The following is a 21,234-nucleotide window of genomic DNA, read 5'->3' as shown; positions in this document are numbered from 1 at the left end:
ATAAATTCTGCAATTATATGGCCATTAAATAACACACAACAGCATGGCATATTTAGATAGTGGAATAGGCCTAGCGTAAATCATATTTGCTTTCTATTTTGCAGCTCAGGTGGTTATTCTAGACAAGGCTCTTCTGTGTCTTTATCATTCTCACACGTCATTTGCTGAAGGCCCAAGCCTATACTATGTCATCTACTGGTATGACGTCATTATTGCATGCACTTCTAAAACAAGCTCTAGACTTTTACTTTGGAAATTAAACCAAAAAGCTGCAAAGCAATTCTAATGTCTGGGCTAGAGTTGCTTGATTGACTAGCTAACTTCGACTAGCTAAGTTCAGTTCATGTCCCTTGCAGATGCCACATTACAGACAAAAGTTTGGATGCATAAAAAAGATCTGTAACTGAGTAAAGGAAGACGTAAAGTAAGAATTTAACGTGTAAATGTTAATTCATAGTCATAACATAGTTTACAGATCTATTTAACGTTTACGTTTCATGTTTCACTCATGGCTTTTCTTACGATCCTAATAATTTACACATGGATTTTCTTACGATCCTAACGATACGTACAGTACCAGTCAAAAGTTTGGACACACCTACTCATTCCAGGTTTTTTATTCTTTTTTGCAATTTTCTACATTGTAGATTAATAGTAAAGACATCAAAACTATGAAATAACACATATGGAATCATTTAGTGACCAAAAAAGTGTTAAACAAATCCAAATATTGATGACAGCTTTGCACACTCTTGGCATTCTCTCAACCAGCTTCATGATGTAGTCACCTGGAATGCATTTCAATTAACAGGTGTGCCTTGTTAATTTGTGGAGTTTCTTTCCTTAATGCGTTTGAGCCAATCAGTTGTGTTGTGACAAGGTAGGGTTGGTATACAGAAGATAGCCCTATTTGGTGAAAGACCAAGTCCATATTATGGCAAGAACAGCTCAAATAAGCAAAGAGAAACGACAGTCCATCATTACTTTAATATATGAAGGTCAGTCAATCTGGAAAATATTAAGAACTTTGAATGTTTCTTCAAGTGCAGTCGCAAAAACCATCAAGCGCTATTATGAAACTGGCTCTCATGAGGACCGCCACAGGAAAGGAAGACCCAGAGTTACCTCTGCTGCAGAAGATAAGTTCATTAGAATAATTGCAGCCCAAATAAATGCTTAACAGAGTTCAAGTAACAGACACATCAACATCAACTGTTCAGAGGAGACTGCGTGAATCAGGCCTTCATGGTTGAATTGCTGCAAAGAAACCACTACTAAAGGACACCAATAAGAGGAAGAGACTTGCTTGGGCCAAGAAACACAAGCAGTGGACATTAGACTGTCGTTTGGTCTGATGAGTCCAAATTTGAGATTTTTGGTTCCAAACGCTGTGTCTTTGTGAGACGCAGAGTAGGTGAACAAATGATCTCTGCATGTGTGGTTCCCACCGTCAGGCATGGAGGAGGTGTGATGGTGTGTGGGTGCTTTGCTGGTGACACTGTCAGTGATTTATTTCGAATTCAAGGCACACTTAACCAGCATGGCTACCACAGCATTCTGCAGCGATACTCCATCCCATCTGGTTTGGGTTTAGCGGGACTATCATTTGTTTTTCAACAGGACAGGCTGTGTAAGGGTGTGTAAGGGCTATACCAAGAAGGAGAGTGATGGAGTGCTGCATCAGATGACATGGCCTCCACAAGTCCCCGACCTCAACCCAATTAAGATGGTTTGGAATCAGTTGGATCGCAGAGTGATGGAAAAGCAGCTAACAAGTGTTCAGCATATGTGGGAACTCTTTCAAGATGCTTCATGATTAACTACTCATGGTGTGATTGTAATAACATACAGAAACTCAACCCCTTTTGTTCATCCGACCTAGAATACCTCACAATCAAATGCCGACCATATTACCTCCCAAGAGAATTCTCTTCAGTCATAGTCACAGCTGTGTATATTCCCCCTCAAGCCGATACCATGACAGCCCTCAAGGAACTACACTGGACTTTATGCAAACTGGAAACCACATCCTGAGGCTGCGTTTATTGTAGCTGGGGATTTTAACAAAGCAAATTTTAGGAAAACGCTACCGAAGTTCTATCAACACATTGACTGTAGTTTAGGGAAAACACTAGATCATTGCTTTTCGCCTTTTTGAAATGCCTAAAAGGCCCTCCCCTGCCATCCCTTCGGGAAATCAGATCATGGCTCCATTTTGCTCCCCCCTTCCTATAGGCGGAAGACTCCAACAGGAGGTACCCGTGCTAAGGTCTATTCAACGTTGGTCTGACCAATCAGAATCCATGCTTGAAGATTGTTTTTCATCACGCGGACTGGGATATGATCCGGGTAGCCTCTGAGTATAACATTGACGCTTACACAGACACAGTGACCGAGTTCATCAGGAACTGTTTTGGGGATGATGTTCCCACGGTGACATTTAAAATCTAACCAAACAGAAACCGTGGATAGATGGCAGCATTTGTGTAAAACTGAAAGTGCGAACCACTGTATTTAACCATACAAACAGGCAAAACATCAGTACAGAGACAAAATGGAGTCGCAATTCAACAGCTCAGACATGAGATGTATGTGGCAGGGTCTACAGACAATCATAGATTACAAAGGGAAAGGGAAAAACCAGCTACGTCGCAGACACCGACGTCTTGCACCCAGACAAGCTAAACACCTTCCTCGCCCGCTTTGAGGATAACACAGTGCCACCAATGTGGCCCACTCTCAAGGACTGTGGGCTCTCATTTTCCGTGGCCGACGCAAGGCTGCCGGCCCAGACGGCATCCATAGCCGCGTCCTCCGAACATGCACAGACCAGCTGGCTGGAGTGTTTACGGACATATTACATCTCTCCCTACCCCATTCCGCTGTCCACACTTGCTTCAAGATGTCCGCCATTGTTCCTGTACCCAAGAAACAAAGGTAACTGAACTAAATGACTATCGCCCCGTAGCGCTCACTTCTGTCATCATGAAGTGCTTTGAGGCTAGTTAAGGATCAAATCACCTTGAGGAATACTTTCGTCAGATTGCTGTTCATTGACTATAGCTCAGCCTTCAACACCATAGTAGCCTCCAAGCTCATCATTAAGCTCGGGGCCCTGGGTCTGAACCCTGCCCATGCAACTGGGTCCTGGACTTCCTGACGGGCCGCCCCCAGGTGGTGAAGGTAGGAAACAACCCCTCCACTTCACTGATCCTCAACACAGGGGACCTACAAGGGTGCATGCTCAGCCCCCTCCTGTACTCACTGTTTACCCATGACTGCGTGGCCACGCCCTCCTCCAACTCAATCATTAAGTTTGCAGATGACACAACAGTAGTAGGCCTGATTACCAACAATGACGAGACTGCCTACAGGAAGGAGGCCCTGGTGGAGTAGTGCCAGGAAAATAACCTTTCCCTCAATGTCAACAAAACGAAGGAGATGATCGTGAACTTCAGGAAACAGCAGAGGGAGAACGCCCCTATCCACATTGACAGGACCACAGTGGAGGAGGTGGAAAGCTTCAAGTTCCTCGGCGTACACATCAGTGACAATCTGAATTGGTCCACCTATACAGACAGTGTGGTGAAGATGGCGCAACAGCGCCTCTTCAACCTCAGGAGGCTGAAGAAATCTGGCTTGGCCCCTAATACCCTCAGAAACTTTTACAGATGCACAATTGAGAGCATTCTAATGGGCGTTATCACCGCCCGGTACGGCAACTGCACCGCCCGCAACTGCAGGGCTCTCCAGAGGGTGGTAAGGTCTGCCCAACGCATTACCAGGGGGCAACCCATAAAACCATTCCAAGAGAACTAAACACTTGGACACCTGCCCCAGATCATCATTAGGGACGCTGCCTGCCCCCCAGGACACCTACAGCACCTGATGTCACAGGACGGCCAAAAAGATCATCAAATCAAATGTATTTATATAGCCCTTCTTACATCAGCTGATATCTCAAAGTGCTGTACAGAAACCCAGCCTAAAACCCCAAACAGCAAGCAATGCAGGTGTAGAAGCACGGTGGCTAGGAAAAACTCCCTAGAAAGGCCAAAACCTAGGAAGAAACCTAGAGAGGAACCAGGCTATGAGGGGTGGCCAGTCCTCTTCTGGCTGTGCCGGGTGGAGATTATAACAGCACATGGCCAAGATGTTCAAATGTTCATAAATGACCAGCATGGTCAAATAATAATAATCATAGTAGTTGTCGAGGGTGCAACAAGTCAGTAACACAAGAGTAAGTGTCAGTTGGCTTTTTCATAGCCGATCTTTGAGAGTATCTCTACCGCTCCTGCTGTCTCTAGAGAGTTGAAAACAGCAGGTCTGGGACAGGTAGCACGTCTGGTGAAGAGGTCAGGGTTCCATAGCTGCAGGCAGAAGAGTTGGAACCGGAGCAGCAGCACGGCCAGGTGAACTGGGGACAGCAAGGAGTCATCAAGCCAAGTAGTCCTGAGGCATGGTCCTAGGGCTCAGGTCCTCCGAGAGAGAGAGAGAAAGAAAGAGAGAAAGAGAGAATTAGAGAGAGCATATTTAAATTCACACAGGACACCGGAAAAGACAAGAGAAATACCCCAGATGTGACAGACTGACCCTAGCCCCCCGACACATAAACTACTGCAGCATAAATACTGGAGGCTGAGACAGGAGGGGTCAGGAGACACTGTGGCCCCATCCGATGAAACCCCCGGACAGGGCCAAACAGGTAGGATATAACCCCACCCACTTTGCCAAAGCACAGCCCCCACACCACTGGAGGGATATCTCCAACCACCAACATACCATCCCGGGACAAGGCCGAGTATAGCCCACAAAGATCTCCGCCACGGCACAACCCAAGGGGGGCGCCAACCCAGACAGGAAGACCACGTCAGTGACTCAACCCACTCAAGTGACGCACCCCTCCCAGGGACGGCATGGAAGAACACCAGTAAGCCAGTGACTCAGCCCCTGTAATAGGGGTAGAGGCAGAGAATCCCAGTGGAAAGAGGGGAAACCGGCGGTTCATCAAGGACATCAACCACCCGAGCCACGGCCTGTTCACCCCGCTATCATCCAGAAGGCAAGGTCAGTACAGGTGCATCAAAGCTGGGACAGAGAGACTGAAAAACAGCTTCTATCTTAAGGCCATCAGACTGTTAAATAGCCATCACTAGCCGGCTACCATCCGGCTACTCAACCCTGCACCTTAGAGGCTACTGCTCTATATACATAGACGTGGAATCACTGGCAACATTAATAATGGAACACTAGTCACTTTAATAATGTTTCCATACTGCTTTACTGATCTCATGTGTGTATATACTGTATTTAATTCTACTGTATTTAGTCAATGCCACTCGAACATTGATCATCCTAATATTTATATATTTCTTAATTCCATTCTTTACTTTTAGATTTGTGTATTTTTGTGAATCGTTAGATACTACTGCACTGTTGGAGCTTGGAACACGTGCATTTCGCTATACCGGCAATAACATCCTCTAAAGATGTGTACGTGACCAATACATTTGATTTGATTTAAAGACTGTTGCAAAAACATTCCAGGTGAAGCTGGTTGAGAGAATGCCAAGAGTGTGCAAAGCTCTCATCAAGGCAAAGGGTGGCTACTTTAAAGAATCTAAAATCTAAAATATATTTGGATTTGTTTAACACTTTTTTTTGGTCACTACATTATTCCATATGTGTTATTTCATTGTTTTGATGTCTTCACTATTATTATGCAATGTTGAAAATAGTAAAAAATAAAGAAAAACCCAACTTTTGACTGGTACTGTACGTTCAACCTTTTGGCAGGTATCTGGCTCCAAACTATCACCATGAACACAAATAATTTGTACACAATACATAAATTGCCCCTTATTATAAGGGAAAATTCCATTAGAGGAACAGGGGTATCAAGGAAGGCACACAGGAATTCCAAACAGCATGGGAATTCTCACTGATGGGTGCAACAATATAGCCTCTTCAAGGCACACCTCTAAATATGTTAATGAGCCAGAGATTCTTTTTCTGCCCACATCTCCCCACAATGCACCATAATTCACAGTATGCTGCTGTAAATATACAGCAAAAAATACTTTACTGTAAAAATGCTGTAATTTGTCATTGAGACCCAATGATGCATTGCTCTTTACAGTACTGTATTGTAATATAGCGTTACAGTAGTTTACTGTAAAAGTATTGCTGTGAATTTACAGCAATTTGTTAGTGTAAAGATGAAATAAGTTATGATGAACTTCACAGGGTGGTGAAAGTGCACAGTGATGAGCTTGATTCTCCTTTCCAATAAATATTAAGGGTCTTATTCTGGTGACATGATGATCGATGCTTGACTGCCGTTTGACAAATACAATATTCTCGCTCCTATCTATAATAATCTCATCATGTAGACTAGCCTCCCTGCACTGTATCTGTGAGCTGTTGGCTAGAGTGCATGTGCCAAGACCAGAGTAAGCACATTTGCTATTTAACAAAACAGTTTTTGTGACAAAACTATTGGTAGAGTTGAAAATGTGATGGAAACAGTTTGAACTCTCAATTTTTTATTCAGTAGATGAAAACTTAAGCAAAAAAGTACATTTTGGGTGCACTCATTTGCATATTTTCTTTATGTGGATTTGAGAATATTTGCATGAAAATTTGTCACCAATTGGTTGGAAACCTAGCTTGTGTAACAATATTTCCCAAATTTCACCTTCGTGAAATAGCAGGGCATAAGCGACATAAGCAGTCGCTTAGGGCCCCCGGCCGCAAAATGTGTAGAATTGTAGAAAATGTGCTTTAAAACCACAACATCTTCTCTTTGCCCCATTTGCCATGGGTAAAAGAGAAGATGTTGTGGTTTTAAAGCACATTTTCTACAATTCTAATGCATCAAATTCCAGTAAATTAACTTTGAAACAGTTTTTTTTTTTTTTTTCACCGTCAAGACAGGGACCACTAAAATGTTTTACCTGCGAGGTGGGGGGGCAAACCAAATCTTGCTTAGGGCCCCTAAAAAGCTAGGACCAGTCCTGTGAAATAGAGATGAGGATGGGATGGTTAAAGGAAATATACCAGTCTATATGATGACACGGCTAACCTCTACGGGATCGAGCTCTAATATTAGTCTGTCATCATTGTTGACAACACACATGACAATTGTTTACGCAAATGATAATTGGGCATAAATCAATTCACCGAAGACCAAGTCATTGTTAGGTTAGGCCTTCATGTTAGAGGACTTGCATAGACTTTATATTGTGATTCAGAAACAGACCCCGTCTTTACACCACATAGGCATACTCATACAGTCAAATGTAGATACATACACCTGTTGTTAAATGCAGTAGGAAATCCACATTTTTGCAAGCACATTAAGGAAGACTGGTATGTATGAGGGCCGGGCTGATAATATTTCACATATTGGGAAAATTGCAAAACCCAGTGAAGCAATAAATTAGTAAGCCTATATCTGGCTAGAAATGCAATGCGTTTAATTTCTGTTTATCACTCATCTACATATTAATCCATAAATTAATTTATATCAAGATATACATACATTATTTATAAAGGGGTTTATAAGTAGGTTATTATTCATTTAAAGATGGTTTATAATAATTGAATAAATATTTGTAACACTGGTTGAGATTGTGCATGTATTTGGTGCTTGCAGAGTAGTGAGAAGTTTCAACCAGTTTTATAACTGTTTATTACAGATGCACTCTTTAAGTTAATAGTTAAACTAACTCTTTACAAATCCTTTTGTATTTTCAAATTCTTTTTATGATAGGTCTATCATAATAAAATAGCCACCAAAAATATTCAGATTTTTAGAGAGGGAATAAATAAGTCTAGAGTGAATAGAAAGATCCAGCATGTATTTATACATTGTATCAATTTTCTACTGATTACAATGTATCTGTTGTGCTACAGTAGCCTACTTGCTCCGTATGGTCCATAGACATTAAAACCAGGGTACGGATGATCATTTCTTCAGAGGGCGCCTTTTTCTCTTCGGGAATCGCAACTTCATGACGTTTTTTTGGGCAATCATGTGATTACACTCTGGTTCGTTCCCAGGGTTCAGTGAGAGCTGTTTGCCCCACCCCATCTCTTCAACGCAATATATCTCAATGTAAAATTCTCCGAGAAAATGAAAATAATACTACAAAATACTTAAAAGAAACGAATCGATTCACACTTATTCAAGAGCAGATCTGGCCTTTACATTAAAAAAAAGAACTGTCATCGTTCTATAAATGATTAGGCTATATATTGCAGTATGTTCATATTATACACATATGGCCAGCCAGCCCATCTACCATACGAATTCAAAAGGGATATAAAGCTTAGACTGACAGCATGCTCTACCCGCGAGAAACGGGAACATAACGGAGGATTTTCATAAATATACCTGAATCGGGGAAATTGTATTTACTGCATAAAAGAAGCCCTATTGGAGTCCTTGTTTGCCCAGAAAAGCTTACCGATGTGAGGAGAAACACAATTTACAGCGGCAAACGAAAAAGACCGAGAGAAAGGCCTTTTTGATCTGGACAAACCCCAAAAGCAACCAACATCTGTGACGAGGAGGGAAAATAAATGAATATCATTGACTAAAACAGGATATAGTTGACACGGTTACGTTTTGTCCTGGATTTAAAATACATTCGGATGAAGAAGGAAGGGTTGGCGTAATGATCCACATACCGTCATTTTAGTGGAAATATTCATTTACTCTTTTTTTTATCCTCCTATCTGCTCGGCCCGTCTCGCTGGGGTTGAGGACGGATTGCAAAATAAAAAAGGGAAATACGCTTTGATGGAACGGCAAATGTTTTGAATGTCAGTAGTCAGAATTCTACCAGTGAAACCGATGATGGGTTCAAGAGGAGACATTTGCTAGAATTCAGTGTGGATTTCAGCTCCACTGCAAGACGTCGTGGGAATCCCGACTCGAGAGACCATTTATGTACATTGTAGCGCTGAAGAATCATATTCACATTGAAATTAATGTTGATGTCTTCATTGTGGATTGACAGTGAAAACCTTATAGGAATCAACCGTCTGAGAGGGCGGTCTGGGTATCTTCATTAGCACCACCACTCCGTTCTCCCTGAATGATCTATTGTAGCCAATAGATAATTAACATTAATATGTGATATAGGCTGCGTCTGTGGAGGCCTTGATCATCTACAGGTTACAGTGGTTTTATTCTGCAACTGGCAATATAAATGTCACCCATTTTGAGCAAGGTGCTTTTCTCCTGGGCCAATTTAGGAATCTAGAATTGTTGTATTATATTAATCCCCCCGTCCCCGAACCTTTTTACTGGGTTTTTGGGAAGATGGGTTGTCTGGGCAATAGTAAGACCGAAGACCAACATAATGAGGAGAAAGCACAGAGGGAAGCAAACAAAAAGATAGAGAAACAGCTTCAAAAAGACAAACAGATATACCGAGCAACTCACCGGCTCCTACTATTAGGTATGTTTCTGACATGTTCAAGTTATTGGTAAATTGTTTCCAGCCTTAGTTATTGTGCCATTTGAGGGTGGCAAACGTCTGACATTGTAAATTACCATTTAATTTTTTTGTATTTTTTATGTAGGCCTATGTTCCTCCTAGGTAGGCCATTGCACAAAGACCATTACATTTGTTTTATTGGAATGGGTTTTTACCTTTGGTTGTGCTGATATTTCCGATAGGAGTTCCTGTTCTTGTAACAGGCCTCTACCCTGTCAACACTTGTGTCCTGTCATTTTAAGCACTCTGCACAGCTGGACACGAAAAGCCAACAACACCATTGCACCCCTATTTGCAACAGTGTTTATTTTTCCAGAGCAAAAAATTGTTGCATGCGATTCTACCCGACTAGGGGAATTATTGCTTGTGGTGTAGGCCTAGCAATGCGTGTCTGTAGGACTGATTTCCGAAGAGATTAGCCTATAAATAATAGGCATCAGGATTGTGCCGTTTTCATCATCACACACTCCGTTCTCCTTGAATTGCTTTTAATCGTAATTGTTGCGAATACCAGTACTGAATTAGTTGACACAAGGCCTAGGGTGACGCATTGCATCAAGTTGCTCCTACCTATGTAAAAACACTGTAATTACTCAAGTAACACATTGTATTATCATGTTACAGTACATAGTAATTGTCTAGTAATGGAGTTGTTCCTATTACACAAGTACAGTATAACTGTATTGTGTGGGTTATAATGTCTGGAAGTGACAGCTACAATGCTATGTTCTTTCACATAGACAGATGATTAGTGTTTTCTTGACTTATAACTCTTGAAAACTTGATCAATCATGTAATACCAAAATATTACCTCCAAACTTAACAGTTTTTCTTTAATTGGGTTGATTTGGTAGGTCCCTCATCATCATTGGCATATAGAAAAAATGGAATCATGTTCTACGTGTTGACCTTACAGTATTAGGCCTAATAACAATGCAAACTTTGATTCCTCCAAACATTGATTCCTGTCTGAAGTGACAATGACTAGGAACAACATTAAAAAACCCCATCAAAAACAACATTATTCATGCACCGCAAGAATTAACTTTTGGATACATGAACTCAACAAAACAATGTTCACCGTATGAAACAAAAATGCAATTTCAAAGCTGCATACTTATTCAAATACACTTTTTTTTTGCTGCACAGTAATAGGGACCTAGGTATTTAAGACCAAAAAAATCTGTAAAAAGGGGCTCAGGCCCAAGTTAGAATGTGGTCTGTTTTCCTTTCATTTAGCAAGTAGCATGTTGTTAGCACGAAGGAGCAGCGTTTGTTCTCTCTGCTCCATTATGGGTGGCGAATGACTGTTCCGAATCTCCCAGAATATTCCCAGCATTCCATGCCCCGTGGTTAGTGGACAGTCATCACTAGGGCCAGGAGTTTCTCCTGACCACGTGGTCTGGCCAGGAACAACTCTGAACCCTTAGTTGTAGGTTGTAACATGGTTGGAGACTGAAGTGATGTGTGATTTACATGCCTAGAATTTACCTCAATAGAATTGATATTGCTCTTAAGAGACCACTGTCAAGTGAGGTGTTTTTTTTTTTAAACCTACATCTTCCTCTTTTCTCTGTTTGCAGGTGCTGGTGAATCTGGGAAGAGCACGATAGTCAAACAGATGCGAATATTGCATGTGAATGGCTTCAATGCAGAGTAAGTATAGTTTTTTTTCCCAATTTCATAAATCTTTGCAGGACCGTGTCAAGCACATATTATTTAGTCGGCGCCACTTGAAGGCCATAGGGGTCTTACTCCATTTTATATGAAACAGATTTGAACTCTAAACTGGTAAACAATGTCCTAGGATTTTCAGGTTGATTATTCACTCCGGGCTACAAATGCATTTTGTTTTGTGACTAACTTTTAATTTCGGGTTTACAGGTACAAAAGCAATCAAAGAAATGCATACAAAGATAACCCAAACCCACAATTGCGTCCCATCCCAGAAACTATATGAATGTTTGTCGCCAGTGAGACTAGGTGTTAGTTATGCCTATAGGTGAAACTCCGCTCGAGTTAATTGATCATATTTACAACATTTATTGCTCTAAGAATTGCCTATTTTATAAACCGTTTTTAAACAACAAGTGGTTGGTAAGCTCCAAAAATGCAAGAGGTCCTTGAAGTTGTTTTTGAATAGTTTGAAATCACATGCATAGCTTACTCCTACTCCGTTCGTGCTATTGCGTCTTTTATAGCAAATTCTGAAGTTTTTGGTTTCACCAATTTCTTTTCATAGTCGCTATAGCATGTGCTGTAGTACGCCAACATCAATACTGTAGAACCTTAAGAAAAACGTAACTTTAGGCACTGAAAAACGAAGAAAAACTGTAATTTGCCTCAGGCTTTTGTTTTCCCCAACAATATGAGTTCATGCAGGCTTCATTTCTGTGGATTCTCACTGCTCATGTACAAAATTATTCTGATCATTCCAGAACTATAATAATCAACAGTGTTTCCGCTGCAGTCATTTATCTGTGGCGCTGGGCCACGGCAAAATCCTTGCCGCCACTCCCAAAAATACGGAACATGAAAAAAGGAAAAAATGGTGACATGAGGTGGTTTCTGTGAGAAATACAGGCAGGGGACGTGTAGTGTAACCCTGGGTGGTGTTTTTCCCCGAGTTACCCTAATATTATATTCACTGTGTTAATGCAAGTTTTTTGGGGACATAAAATTCATCAATATAATGCTAACTAGTTAAAAGATCACATTTGGTATCTAGCTAATGATTAGCTCAATAAGGTAAATGCAGATAAGCAGCCCAATGTTCCAGCCTATTTATTTATAGCCACTATACTGCTATCAGTTTGGCTTAGGGTTGGGCGATGTCAACCTTTGTCCTATCGTGATTAAGTACCCATAAAACATTGTGATATACAATGGTATCGCACCCTATTGCCCCCCCCCCAAAAAAAAATTATCAAATTAAAGTAAAGACAGCTAAAAAGAACCACTAGCATGAGCTCACATGCTATGGGAAGGACGAGAGGAATCATTCTATTTTGGAGCCAAATCTTTTTTAGTAGCCTATTCCTGATGTTGATTAAGGCAGCCCTCAGCACTTCTCTGATTCAGAAGGGTTGGGTTAAATGCGAAAGACACATTTCAGTTGAATGCATTCAGTTGTACAACTGAGTAGGTATCCCCCTTTCCCTTTCCTTTTTTAGTAGCCTATTGGAGATGTGTCACGAAAGACATGTATGTCTGTGTGTGCCTACGCGCAAGACAGCCTCGTCGGCTGTGCGTCGTGTGATGGGTTGTAAATCATCCAGGACCCGGCTGCAGAGCAGGCTACTCTGCTGTCCCCAGAACTGGATAATTATTCAATGATTCTTATTAAGCCTAGGCTTCTATACATTGCTAATAATAGGCTATGGAAATAGGCCTACTCTACACATCTTTCTCTCATAAGCTTTGCTGTGATAGAAACTCGACTATAGACTCTGACTTTCAAAATTCTTCCAATTACACACTTTATTAGAATAGCCTATTTGGAAAATACTATTCATAACTTTAACTTGTCTTAATGCTTTTGATAGGCTATTTTAATGAGTAGGATTTGGCTTTTGTCCGTTTGGTTCTCAACAGCAAGGAGGAGGGACGCATGCATCATTCCTTTTATAATAGACTAAGCTTTGCTCAACTGTAAGTCTTGTTCAAACTACTCGTTCGATTTTTCTATCTTGCTATTCTTTGTTCTACTTCCCTCATTATTACCTTAGGCCTATCATGTTTTTAGGTTATTCAAAAACAACTTAACTTTCTGAGAACTCCGTTAGATGAATCAATTTTTTGATCATGAAGTAGCACTGCGAGAGGCGGCGGGAGAAAGCCAGCATGTATAAAAACTCAAGTCATATTCTTATCAAATGGAGAGAAAATACATTTGTCTTTTAAATAATTACACACCGGAGCGTCCTCTAAAAAAAATGAAATAGGCTTCGGCCATATGACCCCGATCATCCGGCACTGAGAGAGAGGGAAGACCAATATATTATCTGACAGGACATTTTGCGCCACTTTGGTGAAAATCTTAGCTCTGTCTACATTGTTTTCTTGCATTCTGTTTATTGTTTATAACATATTTATTGAAATAGGTTATGCAGGCTATAGCAAAGGAATAGGCCCTGCTGTGGGCTGCCTGGTCAGTGCTTTAATGCGGGGTGCCAGTCAAGTTGAAAAACAGTACCTTCAGAAAGTATTAACACCTCTTTACTTTTTCCACATTTTGTTGTGTTACACCCTGAATTGAAAATTGTGATTGTTATGTCACAGGCCTACATACAATACCCCATAATGTCAAAATGGAATTATGTTTTTAGAAATTTTTGCAAATGTCATAAAAAATGTAAACTTGAAATGTCTTGAGTTAATAACTATTCAACCCCTTTATGGCAAGCCTAAATAAGTGCCGGAGTAAAAATGTACTTATTAACAAGTCACATAATAAGTTGCATGGACTCACTCTGTGTGCAATAATAGGGTTTGATTTTTGAATGACTACCTCATCTCTGTACAACACACATACAATTACTGTATCTGTAAGGTCCCTCAGTCGAGCAGTGAATTTCAAACAGATTCAACCACAAAGACCAGGGAGGTTTTCTAATGCCACGCAAAGAAGGGCACCTATTGGAAGTTAAAAGAAAAGTAAAAAAAACAGACATTGAATATCCCTTTCAGCATGGCGAAGTTATTAATTACACTTTGGATGGTGTATCAATACACCCAGTCACTACAAAGATACAGGGGGCCTTCCTAACTCAGTTGCCAGAGAGGAAGAAAACCGCTCAGGGATTTCAACATAAGGCCAATGGTGACTTTAAAACAGTTACAGAGTTTAATGGCAGTGATAGGAGAACTGAGGATGGCTCAACATTGTAATTACTCCACAATAATAACCTAAATGACAGTGAAAAGAAGGAAGCCTGTACAGAATACAAATATTCCAAATCAGGCATCCTTATTGCAACAAGGCACTTTAAGTAATACTGCAAAAAATATGGCAAAGAAATTAACTTTATGTTTGGGGAAAATCCAACATAATACATCACTGAGTACCAGTCTTCATATTTTCAAGCATGGTGGTGGCTGCATCATGTTATGGGTATGCTTGTCATCGGCAAGGACTAGGGATTTTATTTGTTGATAAAAAGAAACAGAATAGAGCTAAGCATAAGCAAAATCTTAGAGGAAAAGCAGTGTGCAACAGACACTGGGAGATAAGTTCACCTTTCAGCAGGAAAATAACTAAATATGTGCTTACCAAGATGACATTGAATGTTCCTAAGTGGCCTAGTTACAATTTGGACTTAAATCGGCTTGAAAATCTATGGCAAGACTTGAAAATGGCTGTGTAGCAATGGTCAGCAACCAACTTGACAGAGCCTGAGGAATTAAAAAAATAATAATGTGCAAATATTGTTCAATCCAGGTGTACAAAGCTCTTAGAGACTTACCCAGAAAGACTCAGGGCAGTAATCACTTCCAAAGGTGATTCTAACATGTATTGACACAGGGGTGTGAATAATTATGTAAATAATATTTCTGTATGTCATTTTCTAAAAACATGTTTTCACTTTGTCCTTATGGGGTATTGGTGTATTGATTTAATCAATTTTGAATTCAGGCTGTAATACAGCAAAATGTGGAATAAGTCAAGGTATATGAATACTTTCTGAAGGCACTGTAGGCTGTACATCGTCTGTCACATCACAATGTCATCACCATCGACGATGGCTGTCAATCGTCTTCGATATCCAATACTATCGTAATATTGCCCAACCCTAGTTGATAATGCTTATTGCTAATAGCATACCTGAAAGTATGGACCATGCATAGTCTATATGCATGGTCCAATATGTTAGAATCATTTAAACAAATCATTTTACCAGTATGTTATTGGGCTCATTTCTGGAGGTGGAAATTATATTTTAGATGGTGTCAGCATCATTTTATTTTAATTAATTGTGGAGTAGAATGTCCTTTTAAAAAATCAAGTGAAGTGAGTTTCTCAGTCCTTTCTACTACATTTTCTATTTCTTCCTCTACTGCTACAATTTTTTTCCAGAGGAAACACATATACGTCAAAAGGCCTTGGCTCTTACTGATGATGCAAAAAATTATATTATTTATATTATTTTTGACTATGTCGTATCGTATTGTTTTGACTATCGCAATATTATTTTTGCAAGTTACCTGCACCAAAACGCCAGTATTTGTCCTTCATAACTTGTTCTCCATCTTCTTTTTAAATAGGTAGCCATTTTTTCCCCAGCACTTTTCTTTCCACGACTGATCAAAACATGTTCTCATGGCTCTCTCTTGTCCCTCTACAGCAGGCGTATGATGAGCAATATGTTTGGAATATCGAATCGCAATACAATCACAGTATCTAATCGCAACACATATAGAATCGCTGATACGTCGTATCGGCACCTAAGAATAGTGATAACATCGTATCGTGAGGTCCCTGGGAATTCACAGCCCTATTGGCTTCCACATATGGCTAAATAAGATCAGATCAACTTCATTGTCCAAAGGAGAAATTTGTCTCGTGTATATACACGCACCACTGCTCACACATTAAATGCATATCATATAATACAGATCACCTAAAACAAAGCGCAATTTCAAAACATATACTGTAGTAGGTAAACATTACACACCGACACACTTGCAGACACACACTTGTGCACACACAGATCAGTCAGTCAGTCCATAGCAGGGACCTTTTATACAGAATGTCTTGATGGTCAATTCAGGACAGATGTTTAGTGTTCCACAGCCGTGCACCCCGGTGTAGCCTATTGATAAATACTTGCTTCAGTTCAGGGTTGTTGCCTCTGCTTGCCCTTCAGACCAGAATGTTGTTCCTACCTACTGAAAGGGGGACAGGCAGTGCCAGTCAGTGCTAGGTGCTGGAGAGCAGGATGAGGAGGACAGAAGGAGATGGAGGTGGGGAGGGACAGAATAATAGGGAGAGGGGATAAGAATGGAGAAGCAGATGGAGGAGAAGAGTGGTATGGCAGAGGTGAGAAGAGATTGGTATGGCAGTTCTTTTTTTTACTGTTGTTTTCGGGGTCTTCGTGTGAGGAATGTGGTGGAGTCTCCTCTCCTCTCTCTTACTTGCTCACGGCAACTCCTAAATTCTTACAACCCAGCTACACAGAGACTGATGAAATGCATGAAGAATGCGCTATGTATCTGTCTATCTATCCAAATGACGTTGTCTCTCCGTCATCCATCAACGCATGAGCCCCATAGCAAAACCTTTTGCTCAATTTTTGATGGATATGAAATCTGTGTGGTTGGGCCCTTATTTTTGGGGGGTTTGCAGACTTCAGCCATGAGTAAAGATTGCCAATCTGCCCATTCGACTTGTCATTGTGTTACTACACCTTTATGTTGATTTTGATTGTATTTGGTGACTAACCTCCTAATTTTCATGCTTCTCAGGGAGAAAAAAAAGAAAATTCAAGACATAAAAAATAACATAAAGGAAGCTGTTGAGGTAAGTAATTGGTACTGTTTTCAGTACTAGTAGCCCAATAGAGGAAATCCTTCAAATGTTTTGATGTATCGATTTTGAAAAGAATATTTACGTTTTTCCTCAGTATTTTTAATTTTTTTTTTTTTAAAGCATTGTCTTTCTATTTTTCCTTCATTTCAGACTATAGTGACAGCCATGAATACACTCACACCCCCAGTCCAGTTAGCCAACCCAGCACACCAGTTCCGAATCGAATACATCCTGAACCTAGTAAATCAGAAGGATTTTGAATTTACATCGGTAAGTATTTTTCGAATAAAAAAGATCACACACTATACCTGTTATGTTGACATGTTTCAGGGTTTTTCTCTGACGTCAGGTAGCCACCCTCTGGAGACTGCAGTAAAAGAGGTGGTCCAATGAACCACACTCACTTGATGAGTAACTTTGACTGAAACCTGTAGATACGTGTCTTTAGCTCAGTGGGCTAAAACAGTCTGGTTTGAACTAATTGGATACTGTTGTCTTATTCAGAGTTCATGTCCCAAAGGATAATCTCCATCTCAAAGTTTTCAACTGTTGAAACTATGAATATTAGTCAAACTGGCTGCTAACTTGATATAGGTCTACGTTTTTGAATTTCAAAAGGAAGAACTCTAAGATGAGGCAGGATATAATAGGTCCAGTCAGTGAATGGGTAAATATGTGAAAATACTGGATTATAAATTGTGTCTTCCTGTGTTATACTTATGCTAAAATGTTTATTATATTCTACTGAGCCATTTGCTTCATGTTCCTATTCTTATATTTTGTTATTTCTTATTGTTGTTGCATTGTTGAGAAGGAACCTGCAAGTAAGCATTTCGTTGGACAATGTATGCCACGCGTATTCCGTACATACGATTAATACAACTTGAAACTTGGGCCAATAACTTCCTAGCGGAACATCACATCAGTCATGGTAGCTACTACAGTATGGTGTCTGTCTGTCTGTCTGTCTGTCTGTCTGTCTGTCTGTCTGTCTGTCTGTCTGTCTGTCTGTCTGTCTGTCTGTCTGTCTGTCTGTCTGTCTGTCTGTCTGTCTGTCTGTCTGTCTGTCTGTCTGTCTGTCTGTCTGTCTGTTTTGTGGTTAAGTAATTAGCAGGTGTACTCCCCTTGGGATGCTCACAATTGAATGAGGCTCTCACCTGAGAGATGCATGGCCTGTGCCTGTTAACACTGATTGTGTTTAATAACACTAAATGGGTCTGATGGGAGTTCCTCTCTGAAACACCAGGACCCTCAGGGATTTCCTCCAAACTGTATGTTCCCAGGGCAGACAGGCGTGCAGAACGGCAGGGTGGACAGGCAGACAGGCAGGGTAAGCAGGCAGGCAGGCAGGCAGGCAGACAGCCAGGCAAGCAAGGCATGTAAAGATGTTCAATGCAAGTAAGCCAGAAATTCCAATCCAGATTAAATGTAATTTCGAAAGTGATGTATGACCAATATGTAATAACGTTTTCTGATTCTGAATCAGAAGATACAACTAGGGCTGGCACTACTACCGTATAACCGTGTAACCGATGGTTATGGATGAAGTAAAATAACTGTCATAACCGTTTAAAAAAACATATGTACTCAGTGTACAAAACATTAGGAACAGCTGCTCTTTCCATGACATAGACTGACCAAGTGAAAGCTATGATTCCTTATGGATGTCACTTGATAAATCCACTTCAATCAGTGTAGCTAAATGGGAGGAGACAGGTTAAAGAAGGATTTTTAAGCCTTGAGACAATTGAGACATGGATTTTGTATGTGTGCTATTCAGAGGGTGAATGGGCAAGATAGAAGATTTAAGTGCCTTTGAATGTGGTATGTTAATAGGTGCCAGACGCATTGGTTTGAGTGTGTCAAGAACTGCAACGCTGCTGGGTTTTTAACGCTCAAGTTTTTCCTGTGTGTATCAAGAATGGTTCACCACCCAAAGGACATCCAGCCAACTTGACACAAGTATGGGAATATATCCTTGTGGAACGCAGGAGAGTCCATGCCCCGATGATATATACATTATTTGGGCATGGCATGGCATTCATGCGGTTGAGTCCGTTTCCGCGATAACATGGACTCTTAACAACATGATGAAACATTGTTGCCTCTTGCTGAAATAAGCAAGGTGTTATAGCAAACAATGAATAAAATGGGCTTAGAACATCTAACGCTGGCAATTTGAATGGTAAACTTTTATTTTTATTGGTAAACTCAGAAGCGGTAAAGAGGTCAATCGAACTCAACCAAAACAATGGAATTACAATGGAAACACGTGGGGTAGGGCCGTGGGGGAAAGATCATTGCCCCCCAGAAAAAACAAGTCTACATTTAGGCTGTTGTTTATATGTGTATAATGCTTGTATGGATGTCAACCCTAACACAAGCAGATGTTCATGTCATCGTTACCAATCAACTGCTTTACAGTCTTAAAAAACGACTTTGGCTGTCATCACCAATTTCTGTACGCTAGCTATGCTAACCGGCGTATACGAACGAGAGTTAGCGTTTAGCAGTCACTTCTTCTGAACCTGACTACCACATGCCAAATATATCCAAATCAGACTTAAGGACATTGTTGGCCTGTTACAATAGAAAAATCTTGACAGATTTGACAAATATCCACTTTGTTGGACCAGATTTGCTGAATGTGCGCCATTCTGGTCAATGGGATGTCTGCGTTCCATTGAATCTTTTAACGCATCTATGGGTTCACTCGCAATGGCTGCCTGGTATTGTGATGCAATCATTTCCACGGTAATATAGAATGTTCATTCAAATGACGTTAACTGATGTGGCTTATGCAATGGAATGTCGTTTTTGTAATGTCAGTTGAGTTGAATCAACAAATCACAGCACATATTCATGGGTGCCATTCCTGCTTTTACTTCCTGCTTTTACTTCCTGCTTTTACTTCCTGCTTTTACTTCCTGCTTTTACTTCCTGCTTTGCTCCTATGGGTAGCCTACATTTGCAATGGCCACCAGTCCACCCATTAGGCCATCATTGACTTGAATGCCATCATTGATTTCAATAGCAGCACATAGTCAGGAGTGGAGGAAAGGAGAAGGGTTATGACAGAGACCGCGGTCATTCGGTTGGCCAATTACCGTCATCCAAAATTCCATGACCCTCACAGCCCTAGTTGCAACATTAGGTTAGAGTTTGCCCTGATGCTTTCTATAGATTTGGAGATATTTTATATGCTCTGTTGCTGTGCCAAGGGAATCTATGTCAATATGGTGGATTGGAATGTATGTGGCTATTGACTACTTCTCTGAAGCATCTAATGCATTACATTAAATGTGGGTTTGTGTGTGTTTTGGGCAGAGAAGACTATCTGATAGGCCTCTGCCTCCTCCCTCTCCCTCCCATCTCCTGGCCCTAGGCTAGGGCCTACCAGGAACCAGTCTGACTGGTTCACTCTGCCTGCCGCTCCGCTCTGCTTGGGCTTCTGACAGGGAACAGGGAAACTGACGGGAGGGAGAGGAAACACTATAGAGAAGAAGAGGGCTGCTGAGCTTAGCTGATATCCTGGATATACTTTATCCCAAGTGTTTTCCTTACCATTGTACAGCCCCCAACCCTTAGAGTTTGGCTTATTCTATGCAACTGCCTTGCGTCTCAGTAAAATTCTGTCCGTGTCTCAGTGAACTTGCTGAACCTCTATGTTAATTTTCCTCATATATCTCCTCTCCTCGCTGTCTGTCTGTCCTCGGCTATGTAGCTGATGGGATACCTTGTGAATAGGGACAGGAGTTTTAGCCTACCTGGTTAGGCAACGTGGTTAGGTGAAACACCTGGCCCTGCTTCTGAATCACTCGCATTCGAATGCGTGTTGATTTACCACAAAACTGAATGTCAGGATTGCAGTGTGTTCAGAGTGAGACTGACAGATAATTACATTTCTGTTTTGTTTGCATGTTGGTAGTTATATCAATTGCCATGTAGGCCTTTGTCTTACGATTGTCAAATCAAATCAAATTGTTTTAGTCACATCCGCAGAATACAACAGGTGTAGACCTTACAGTGAAATGCTTACTTACGAGCCCCTAACCATCAATGCAGTTTAAAAAAAAAATACGGATAAGAATAAGAAATAAAAGTTATTAAAGAGCAGCAGTAAAATAACAATAGCGAGACTATATACAGGGGGGTACCGGTAAAGACTCAATGTGCTGGGCACCGGTTAGTCGAGGT

At 40.8% G+C, this 21,234-nt stretch overlaps 1 pseudogene; it reads left to right on the top strand.

Moving 5' to 3' along the window:
- LOC106582749 (guanine nucleotide-binding protein G(s) subunit alpha-like) overlaps positions 1-21,234 on the top strand; it is a 45,485-nt pseudogene that overhangs the window by 5,956 nt on the left and 18,295 nt on the right.

Source organism: Salmo salar, chromosome ssa22 (assembly GCF_905237065.1).
Source record: "Salmo salar chromosome ssa22, Ssal_v3.1, whole genome shotgun sequence".
Lineage (NCBI taxonomy): Eukaryota > Metazoa > Chordata > Actinopteri > Salmoniformes > Salmonidae > Salmo > Salmo salar.
Note: the sequence above shows the minus strand (reverse complement) of the source record. Positions and strands in the feature narration are given on the sequence as shown.